Source organism: Balaenoptera borealis (genome assembly GCF_965194805.1).
Source record: "Balaenoptera borealis genome assembly, chromosome: 2".
Classification (NCBI taxonomy): Eukaryota; Metazoa; Chordata; class Mammalia; order Artiodactyla; family Balaenopteridae; genus Balaenoptera; species Balaenoptera borealis.
This window is the reverse complement of record NC_138867.1, coordinates 14,662,992-14,674,261: the sequence shown is the minus strand read 5'-3', so window position 1 is coordinate 14,674,261 and position 11,270 is coordinate 14,662,992.

Below are 11,270 nucleotides of genomic sequence, written 5' to 3'. Positions count from 1 at the left end.
CACCCCAAGTTATTATCTTTTTTTAAATTTTATTTATTTATTTATTTATTTATGGCTGTGTTGGGTCTTCGTTTCTGTGCAAGGGCTTTCTCTAGTTGCAGCAAGTGGGGGCCACTCTTCATCGCGGTGCGCGGGCCTCTCTTGTTGCGGAGCACAGGCTCCAGACGCGCAGGCTCAGTAGTTGTGGCTCACGGGCCCAGCTGCTCCGCGGCATGTGGGATCTTCCTGGCCCAGGGCTCGAACCCGTGTCCCCTGCAGTGGCAGGCAGATTCTCAACCACTGCGCCACCAGGGAAGCCCCCCAAGTTATTTTGAAACAAGTCCCAGATGTTATTTCATATGTAGATATTTCAGTATGAATCTCTAAAGGACAAAGATTCCCTTAAAAAATACCTGCACTATCATTGTCACATCTAAAATTTTTAACAATAATTTATTAATATTGTCAAACATCCTGTCAGTTCACATTTCCTTGAATGTTTTACATATTTGAATCAGTATCCAAATTAGTTCCATACACCTGCTTGGGTAATAAGTTTTTTAGATCTCTTTTTAGCTGTCTACTCCTTCCCTCCCTCCCTCTCTCTCTCTCTGCTCTATTTTCTTCTGTTGGGGAAACTAGGTCCTTTTCCCTATAGAGTCCACAGAACTTAATATGTTCTTTTCTCCCTCAGATCTCTTATAGGCTGGTAATGAGCTCTAGAAACTTGTTCAGACTCCTATCCTCCCAGGTGGAATCTTCTTCCCAGGCCACCTCTCAAGCTGGAAGGTTCACTTTGACTGAACAAACCTGAGTTAGGTACTCGTACAGAACAGTCAAGCATGGTGACCAAAATGATGAAATTATTCTGATTGGTTTGCAGGGGAAGTGGGCACTCATCCAAACCACCTGGACTGCTAAAGGTGTGTGTGTGTGTGAATCCTCAAACAAAATTGGGGCTTTCAAATAGAGATTATTGAACATGGTGTGACGGATGCTGTGATGGTTAATTTTATGTGGCAACTAGACTGGGCTGATGGGAGCCCAGAGAGCTGGTCAACATTATTTCTGGGTGTGGCTCTTGAGGGTGTTTCTGGAAGAGATGAGCTTTTGAATCAGTAGACTGAGTGAAGAAGATCTGTCCTCACCAGTGTGGGCGGGCATCATCCAATCCGCTAAGGGCTGGAAAAGAACAAAAAAGCAGAAGATGAATTTCCTCACTTTTCTAGAGCTGGGACATGCAGCCTCCTGGTTCTCAGCCTTCAGTCTCAGACTGAATTATTCCACCAGCTTTCCTGGTTCTCCAGTTGCAGCTGGCAGATTGTGGGACTTCTCAACTTCTGTAAGTGTGTTAGCCAATTCCTGTAATAAATCTCCTCTAATATACATATCTAGATATGTCCTATTGGTTCCACTTCTCTGGAGAACCCTGACTAATACAGATGCTAAAAGGCCAAAACCAGTAAGTGCTCACTATACTTATTTTGGAGCCCAAACTGTAGATCTCGTGCCTGAGGGGTCAGCCCACCACAGAGGAAGGTACCTATTTCTGATGCAGAGAAGGCGTGGGTCATGTAATCATTGCACATTTCAGCTAGAAGGGACTTAAAGAAATTTTTGTCCAAATCTGCCATTAGATAACAAAGGAAACTAGAATCCCACAGAGGCTAAGTGCTCTGCCCAAATCACACTCCTGGTCAACTGTGGGACTGGAGCATGAATCTTTGATTCCTTGGTCAGGGTCCCTTCCTCTGAACCATTGCCATTCTTATCTTAAGATATATAACACAGTCCTGCCAGCACTGACCAAGAATGAGGACAGTCTAGACCAGGAACATAGAACGTTCCCAATGCCATTTTCCTACTAATAATTTAGTCTATTAAGTAACTCTATACCTGCCAGAAAATTGTAGATAACTCAAAAAAAAAAAAAAAAGGAAGCAAGTAAAGCATGTATGTTCATGTATGTATGTGAGTGCGGTTTTAGCTGATTTATTCACTAATTTTTCCACATATATTCTAACAGCTCAAATATCATTTATCTCTACATCTTCTCCCTTTCACCTCTAAATAATTGTGTCTATTGACCATCTTCATTTCAGTCCCATTTTCCTTTAAGGGGGCACGCATACCTTCCAAATTATTTCATTACAGAGGAATTCACCTTGATGCTCACGTAGCCACTGGCCAATCACCACCTGATGGAAAAACAGGCAACATTCATTCTGTCTGGCTTTTTGATGCAATGAGCCACGTTAATGAAAAAACCCACATATGTCTTTATCTCATGTCATCCTTCTCCTCTTCTGTTCTGTGTTTATTCTTCTTTGGTGTCTCCCAGAATTTCTCAGGGATGTTAACACAAGGCAGACAAATCTCAGCATCACTCGGGTGTCTCTGGGTGGGTAAGGAGACGGAGGTGGGAAGGACACTGTGGGTAGGATTTTTCACACGAATGTTTATTCAGCTCATTCACAGAAGCACCTGATTGTATTGAGGAGCTCTGAGCGGGGAGGTGCTGATTTAAGGATTTCTTTCAAAGTTAAAACAAACCTTTGAATTGAGATAAGAAAATAAAAAGCAGTCCCTGACATGCGGGAGCTGGCCTGACGCTCACAGCTAGACCCTGTGTTCTGCTCATGTAAACAATCTCACACTGGGATCTCACACTGGATGTGCCAATGTCAGACAAAGTCACTCTGAGACCAAGATGAAGTGAGACCCAAAGGCCACTGTGCACCCAGAAAACAGCAAGCCTTCTCTCTCTCAGCTAAGATGAGTGAGTGCTGCTTCTTTACCAGTTACAGTTTATCCTTGCTCCAGTCTGCCCTCCCTGTAGTAAGCCTTTGAAGACACCCAGCCATAGAACGCTCCCACTTTCTGACAGCACCCAGTCCAGGCCAAACCCCTGTTTCCTTAGGACCTTCTTCCCTCCCGTTACCCACCTCTCCCTTCTCAGAATTACCCAAGCAGAACCCAAAGTCTAGAATAGCTTCCTTCTACTGCTTCCGTATGGATGTGCCCCGTGGTTCCTCCTGGTGAGGATCCTCCCTCCCTGCTACGAATAATAAACCCAGGTTCTTCAAGGGTGCTATTTGTGAGGTCTTTGCTGGAGGGCATTGACTGAGGGTCCATTTGTAAAACATATCACTAACTTTTATTAAACCATTGACTAATGACATTGAAAGAAAGATTTGAGAACATCCACTCTACTAGTTTTTGTTTTGTTTTGCTTTGTTTTATTATCAACCACAGAGCTCTTTATTCAGACACAACCTTAGGTGGTGTCCTAGCATGTAAAACAGATCAGAGGGGAATGCTTTGGCCTCAACATGGCAGCTCCTGAGCCCCATCGGCTTGGGTCCCCCCCACAGATGCCTTAAGGCACCTCCACGTATCAGACGGACCCAGGTAGAAAACCACTTGTCTAGTCTAAACCCCTCATATTATAAGTTAGCAGCAAAGACCCAAATATTGTAAGTTCCTGAAAGTCACACTCCTGGATAAGGATACATCTTCGACCAAGATTCTATTTCCTAGGCCAGAGATGAATTCCATGGTGGTTCTTTTTTGTTCATGGGAGGCCAGCGCTGGCTCACTTGTGCTAGTGACCTGTTCTGTGCTGTTCACGTGGATGTCACAGTCTGACTCTTTCCCCATACACTCCCACTGCATCAGCACCCTGGCCCCTAGCAAATGTCCAATACTTCTACTCTTTCCCTTTCCTTCTTACTTGACCAATGACCACCGTGATTATCATGGTCGTGCCATGATTATAATATAGATTCCCTTTGATGCACACTTCCTGGGAAGAGCTCTATCCATTGGGAATGGGATTCCCAGTTAAAAGTGTTTGGTCCTTTTTGCTAAAGATCTACCTGAACTCTAAATACATGAATCCTTGAGGCAGGAGCACCAGTGAGGAAAGCAAGATGGGCTTGGGGCATTAGTGAACAGAAGACCAAGAATCATGGCCCCAGTGAATAGCTTGGACCACCTCATTAGGCATGGAGTAGATGAAGTGTGAGTTTCCTTTACACAGGGTCCTCACTTATAAAGTAGAGGAAATGTCTCTTCTTGGCTGATGCTCTTCTTGAGAATGTTGTAAAGATGGATGGGTATTGGAAAGTGATTTAAACTCACTGAAAGAAAAGGGGTGCAGACATGCAGAGGGATTATGCGGAGAAAGAACTTCGGCGATGTTTGTTGCAATGCCCATCACGTTCAGAAGTGATGTCTGTTGTGGGTGGCTGGGATGTAACATGAAGTGAGAATCTTTTCTGTAGGTCCCAGCTCAGACAGGGCAAGGGTCAGCCCTAATGAGGGGGGTGGGACTCAGGAAAAAAAAAAAAAGACCATAATGACTTTGCTCTGTATTTATGATGAGGATTCAGATGGAGATTGATGATCTGGCCAAAGGTTTTCCACCTGAATTTCAGCTGGTTCCATTACCTCAGGTCATATGTCTTTCTGGGTCAGGTATGGTGCAACTTGTGCTATTTTCATGCCATTCTGACCTTTTTATTATTTACAGTGTGAAGGAAGTGACCCAGAAACACCAGGAATAGGGATTTGTAAATGGATTTCCTCACCAGACCACTTAGAACATAACCCTCAACAAAATTTATTGTAAAAATATCATTAATGAATACACTGTTGCCTTTAAGCTTAAGGAATTACAACTATCACTGAGCGTTTACCAGTTGTCAGGGAATAGTAACCAGGGCTGGAACTAGGTGAGATGAATAAGGCACTCACCTTGGGCACAAAATTTAAGGCAACGTCAACAAATTCAGTAATCAAGATAAATAACATTTAGATGCGATATTAAAAAAAATCAATTCAACAAACTCCATCCCTGCTGTTATTGACAGTAAAGCTTTAGCATCTGACTGATGCCTATGAGTGCTCTCCATACATCAACGCCTTTCATTCTGTTCTGCTTCTGTGCGTTAACTCATTGTCTTTGTCAGCTCAGGCTGCCATAACAAAGTACCATAGACTAGGCACCTTAAACAACAGACACTTATTTCTCACAGTTCTGGAAGTAGAAGTTCCAAGATCAAGGTGCCAGAGTGGTTCTGGGGAGGACTCTGTTCCTGGCTTGCAGATGGCTGCCTCCTGGCTATGTCCTCACCTGGGAGAGGGAGAGACAGAGAGAGAGACACAGAGAGAGAGACAGAGAGAACTCTCTTCCTCTTCTTATAAGGACACTAATCCCATCACTGGTACCTCGCTCTCTCGACCTCATCTAAACCTAATCACCTCTCAAAGACCGCACCTCTAAATACCATGACACTGGGGCTTGGAGCTTCAACATATGAATGGAGAGGAGGGGAGACACAAACATTTAGGCCATGCTACTCCTTACATTCTTACACCAGTCCAAAGAGGAATTTACAGTAATCCTTTTTGCCCTTTCTGTGTCTGTTTATCTCTTTCTCTATTTCTTTCTTGTGTGAAAATTTGGGCACAGAGGAGTTAATTCACTTGCCCAGGTTCACAGTCAACGAGTGATAGAACCAGGATTTGAACCCAGATGCCCTGACATTGGAGCTGTCACTTTCATCCACTCTGGCTTTACTGCCTCTGATACAAAAGAATGATATTTTCCCAAGAGAACTCTTGCCTGAGCTACAGATGGAACAGATTAATGACTTCAGGGACAGTAGAAATCTTCCCACATTTGAATCTCTTGCAAGTAGACATAGGAAACCCCTGTAAAGTGCAAGTACCAACTGGGAGATGGGTGATGGGAGGGGATGTGTGGGGGTACTTCTTGACCCGGAGTCAATTAGCAGCATCTTAGCTGGACAGCATTTAGGTGAAATGTCAGTCCCATAAGCCATGGTATGCAGGGGAGGTAAGTTTTCATGAAGCACAAAGATTACAGAAGAGTTAGGACATAGACTATAGTCCCAAGAAGGCAAAGAGCTTCAGGGGTTCAGGGAACAAACTTGGGCAGCCCCTGACCCTATAAAAGCACCAGAAACATGAGGGCTGAGGGGAAGGGAGAGAGAAAGACTAGGAGGGGTGTGCAAGGAGGGCTAGTGGAGTTCAGGAGACCCCCCCTCTCCTCCTCTCTGTAGAAGTAGCACGACCATGGAAGTTTGTAGAATTGCCAAACACCGTCGTGTCTTGCCCAGTAGTCGCTGGTGTCAATGAGTGTGATAGTTCTACCTTTTGTGCAGCCTGAGTTTGCCTGTGTCCTGTCTGTGAATAGCCCCTGTTTCCTCTCCCTGCTGGCTCAGAACATGCCACACGTTGTTTAAACGAGGTTCCAACAGACCCACACTGTCCGGAGTGCCTTGTCCAAGGTCACACCATGATCCACGGCCAGAATTTGGACTCAAGCCCATATTCTGACTTCTAAGCCCCTGCTTCAGCCATTACTTGCTGACATTCCTTAATTCTCCTTATCCATAAATTTGCAGACTTCACAAAAACTAGGGTGAAATTCATTTTTGTAATGGTGACTTCACTCTCTTTCCTTCAGCTCAGCTACCCTCAGTGGAAACTTGTCCACCACTAACCAGAAGCTGAGCTGTGAGTCTAGGCACTGGCACCCACTTGTTTCTCCTCGTTTCACTTTGGCTTTGCTATGAACTGAATGTCTGTATCCCTCCAAAATTCATGTTGAAATCCTAAGCCCCAAAGTGATGGTGTTAGGAGATGTGGACTTTGGGAGGTGATTTGGTCGTGAGGGTAGAGCCCTCACAAATGGGATTAGTGTCCTTATAATAAGACACCTGAGAAAGATTGCTTTCTCCCGCTCTGCTCCCCACCGTGTGAGGACATAGGAAGAAGACTGCCACCTGCAAACCTGGAAGAGACCTCTCATCGGAACCTGACCATGCTGCCCTCTGACCTGGGACTTCCCAGCCTCCAGAAGCATGAGAAATGAATTTCTGTTGCTTAAGCCATCAGTCAATGGTATTTTTGTTATAGCAGGCCCAGCTAAGCAGAGCTTTACGGAGTTTGTTTCTATCTCTTGAATACACTTAAGAATATAAAGTCTTCCCGGGTTTCTCCTGGTGCTGGGAAAGATACAAAATGCCTTTGATGTCCTTAAGTAGTGACCCCAAATGGTGATGCCCGAGTATCTGGACCTTTGCCTCTGAGGTATGTCTAGATACGTGGAGACAGTAATTTTCAAAGTGGTACCAAGAGGGACCATCCGAGATTCAGGCAGGAGAATTTTTCCATCCTTCTCCTCATCTAGTCCTGAACCCCTGGAACATCGGTGTTGGCTGTTTACCCAACAGCCATCCTATCCCTGTCTCTGCCCCATGGCTTCTTATTTCCTGGCAGATCCATCTTTCCACCATGATATACACATGCCAGATACGTTCCTAAATTCTCTTGATGATTCTCTTGAAGCTAGTCCTGGCTAAAGGGACCCAAGAGGAAAGGATGCTGTATGCATATGTGAGGGATCTTAAGGAAGGTTGATTTCCTAATCAAAAGAGACTCATAGGAGGAAGTACCAGCATTTTTCACTGGATGTGGTCGTGATGACAGGTGATGCCTGGCACACAGCAGTGCTCTTGCAGTCCCACGGGTGGACATTCCAACACTGTGGAGTGCAGAGTAAAAGGGTGGAAAGAGCCTTATCGCTATCACTGAACTCCTGCACCAATCTGGGAAGCACCCTTCCTCTGGTCGTCTTGCTTTATGACATAGATGTCCTTATTGTTCAAGCTACTTTCAGTTGAATAGGTAGGAACCTGCATCTGAGAACATCCTGGTACCACACGCTTTGCCCCAGCTTCCACCGCACACTCATGCTCCTTGCTGCTGTGCCCGAGGCAGCTCCCTTGTCACAAACACAGACATAGTTCATAGTCCAGGAAAATTCCTTTTGGCACCAGGCTTAGGACTGCACAGACAGACAGACAGACAGACACACACACACACACACACACGGTGACTTGATTCACTACCTTTCACTTCAGTGTGTGTGTGTGATATATTTAAGTGCCCAGGGAATATTGATGAAAGCACGGAATCCACAGATATGAAGTGACAGTGGCAATGAGTGACTCTGAGTCAGGCGGGTCTGGGTAATGAGTGAGGTGCTCCATAGCTGTGTGGGCGGCGTGTCCTCTTTATTCAGGGATTGTTCATGCCTTTCCTGAGGCTCTTGCCAAGGAAACATTTGTATTTCCGACACGAGCAGGAAAATCCAAGATAGGCTGGATTTGCTTTTAAGGGCTAAAGATGCCTGAAGAATGGGCTCCTGATGAGGGATGAAAGGCATTTCTAATGGCATCAGGAAAGGGAAACTGGGTTTGCATGACTAATTGGATGGATTCTTCTTTTTTTTTTTAATTTATTTATTCATTTATGTATTTTTGGCTGCATTGGGTCTTCGTTGCACACGGGCTTTCTCTAGTTGTGGCGAGCGGGGGCTACTCTTCGTTGCCGTGCACGGGCTTCTCATTGTGGTGGCTTCTCTTGTTGTGGAGCCTGGGCTCTAGGCATGAGGGCTTCAGTAGTTGTGGCTCGCGGGCTCAGTAGTTGTGGCTCGCAGGCTCTAGAGCACAGGTTCAGTAGTTGTGGCGCACGGGCTTAGTTGCTCCGCGGCATGTGGAATCTTCTCAGACCAGGGCTCAAACCCGTGTTCCCTGCACTGGCAGGCGGATTCTTAACCACTGCACCACCAGGGAAGTCCTGGAAGGATTCTTGATGCCCTGCAAAGGACAGAAGCCTTGGGAGGAAGTAGCCGTGGGATCTTGGAGTAAGAGCTAAGCATGGGATCACTACACATAGTCAGATTCGCAACCTGGACATTAGGAAATCAGATGTCTAAGTTCCAGGGGAAAGAATATGTTAAGAGGCTAAGGTCGTCTTGGCTTATGGAAAAGCTGGGCTTGGATGAAGAGGACTGGACATTCTGGGAGAGGCAGGGCTGGGCGCAAGTGTGAGGCAGTGAAATGGGAAGAGAAGGACTCAGTCAACTCCAGGGGGAGGAAAACCACCATGGAGTCTTCTAGAACATTACTGGTCACCAAAACGCATGGCCACACAGAAAGCAGGCATTTGGACCAATGCTCCTCACAGGGAAATAGAACTTGAATGCAGCCCAAGCCTGATGACACATCAGAATTATTGGATAGAGAAGCTTCTGTAAAAAATGCATGCAGACCCTCTGAGTCCATCTGTTGGAGGAGGTCGCCGAGAGGACGTGGCCACTGGTTGACCCACGAGCTGGACTTGGGTCATCCGAGGCTCCTCACCTCCTTCCCTGTCCTTGGAACGTATGTTCTGTCCACCGTTCCCATAGTGGGAGCTGTCTTCAAGGACGCAGCCTTGAGTGAGCAGTGTGCGGGTGAGACCATCTGGGCTGTGCACGTGACTGCACCCAGTTAAGGCCTCTGTATAAAGGTTTACATTCTGGTGAGCATGTGTGGAGATCTACTGGTCTTGCAGATGCCCAAGACAAGCCTTGTATGTGAGTTCCATTTCTTATTAAACTCTCCACTTGCCAGTCTGGACGGGCTGCTTCTTTTTTCTGTCTCTCCTTGTCCTCAGCATGGGAATCAGCTCACAGACCAACACCACTCTCCTTCTGCCCCCGGGATTCCAATTCAGTAGTTTCACAGATTCTAATTTAATTGGTTCTTGGAATTTCTATTTTGAGGGAGATTTACAGGTGATTCTGAAGGTCAGACAGGTTGGGAACTTGAAGAATTCACTGTAAAAGTGTGGACTCGAGGGTTTGGAGCAGGTGAGGAATATACTGAGGTGAAGCGGGCAGTCGGCCTTGGGGATTGGGGTCAAGGATATGAACTCCCCTCCCGAGAAATTACGGAATCACCCACCCTGGGCTGGACATCAGCAATCCTGGGGAAAGCATTACATGTACCTGCCTTACGAGCTATGTACTGGTGTCCCTATTGTATATCAGATGAAACTGAGGTGCAGAGAGGATAAAAGATTTGCCCAAGATCACAAGTCCATTAAATGGAGGAAACGGGAAGTGGACCCAGGATTCTCCTTTAAGCAGTGTCTGTGGGAGGGACCTGGCCACATGCACACAAAAGGAACAGAAACTGGAGAGGAGAGAAGAAAGGAAAGAGGAAAACAGTGGACTTGATTAGAATGAGAGCCAGGAGGGGGAAGAGAGGAAGGTATTCCAAATGAGAGACAAACCTCTCATTTTCTGAAGTTGGCTTTGTTGATTCGTCATTTCTTCATCACCATTTCCACAATTACAGCTCACCTCCTTCACTCCCGACATTCCTCTGAGTCCTCACTTCCCAACTGTGGGAAACCCTCTTCCTTCCCCTAAACCTGACTGATTCCTTCTTCTCATTCCCTTTCCCACCATCCTCTTGTCACTTGGCGGGATGTTGTGTAATATAGCAGCTCTTCAGCTTTCTTTTTACAGAAGCTTCTTTCCTTCCCAATCCCCCAGGGCACAGAGAAAGTAGAGTGGACTGTCGCCTTCTAGAAGGAGTTATGAGTCATTTGTGGGGTATTGGCTTCTTCTATTTTGTAAATAATGCCTCTTCGGCAGCCAAATATAGAAATCACCCACTTGTCTGAAACAAACAAATCCAAAACTAATTAGTTTTTATGATGCTTTTTGGATATCCTGAAACACTATACTAAGAACCACGGAAACACTTACGGCTCTAAAAGGGTCAAATACAACATATCAATATATACTTGCAAGAGCCAATGTGCCTTTTGAAGCATCTGCCTTTCTAACCATGAGGACTCCAGGACGGCTTGGCTCAGTGACCTTTCAAAGGAAGGAGGGAAATGCCATTTGTTATGGATAGTTCAAGTGCACCTTAGAATCCTCTGTCATTCAGTTAGAGCATAGGAAGATAAATGCTGTGGCTGGTCTTCTTTCTAGAGTTTACCATCAACAGTAAGGTCTACGTTCTTTAGGTTTCTGCAATAGACATTTTGGGCAGCAATGCATTAAGCCTTAAATTAAAATAGTAATTAAAATATTATGCAAAGCATTCCTTTATTTATAACATACTAATTTATTGTAAAGCAGTTTTCTTTCCTCTATGGCTGAGTGTAATGAGTTTCTTTCAGGAGAACCATAAAAGGCCTGCTCAGACAAAGGGTACTGTGCTGTTTTTAAATAAGCAATGTAGCTGTCAGCAGATGGTATGAAGATGGATGACTAATGCATTTTAATGCAGATAATTTATTAGATAATAGGGGTTCCCCCCTCTAAATTTCCAGTAGGAGGAAATCATTGAGTTTTTCCATTTTAAATTAAAGGCTTTATACAATTGGTTTTTCACTAAGCCTTGCAATGTATG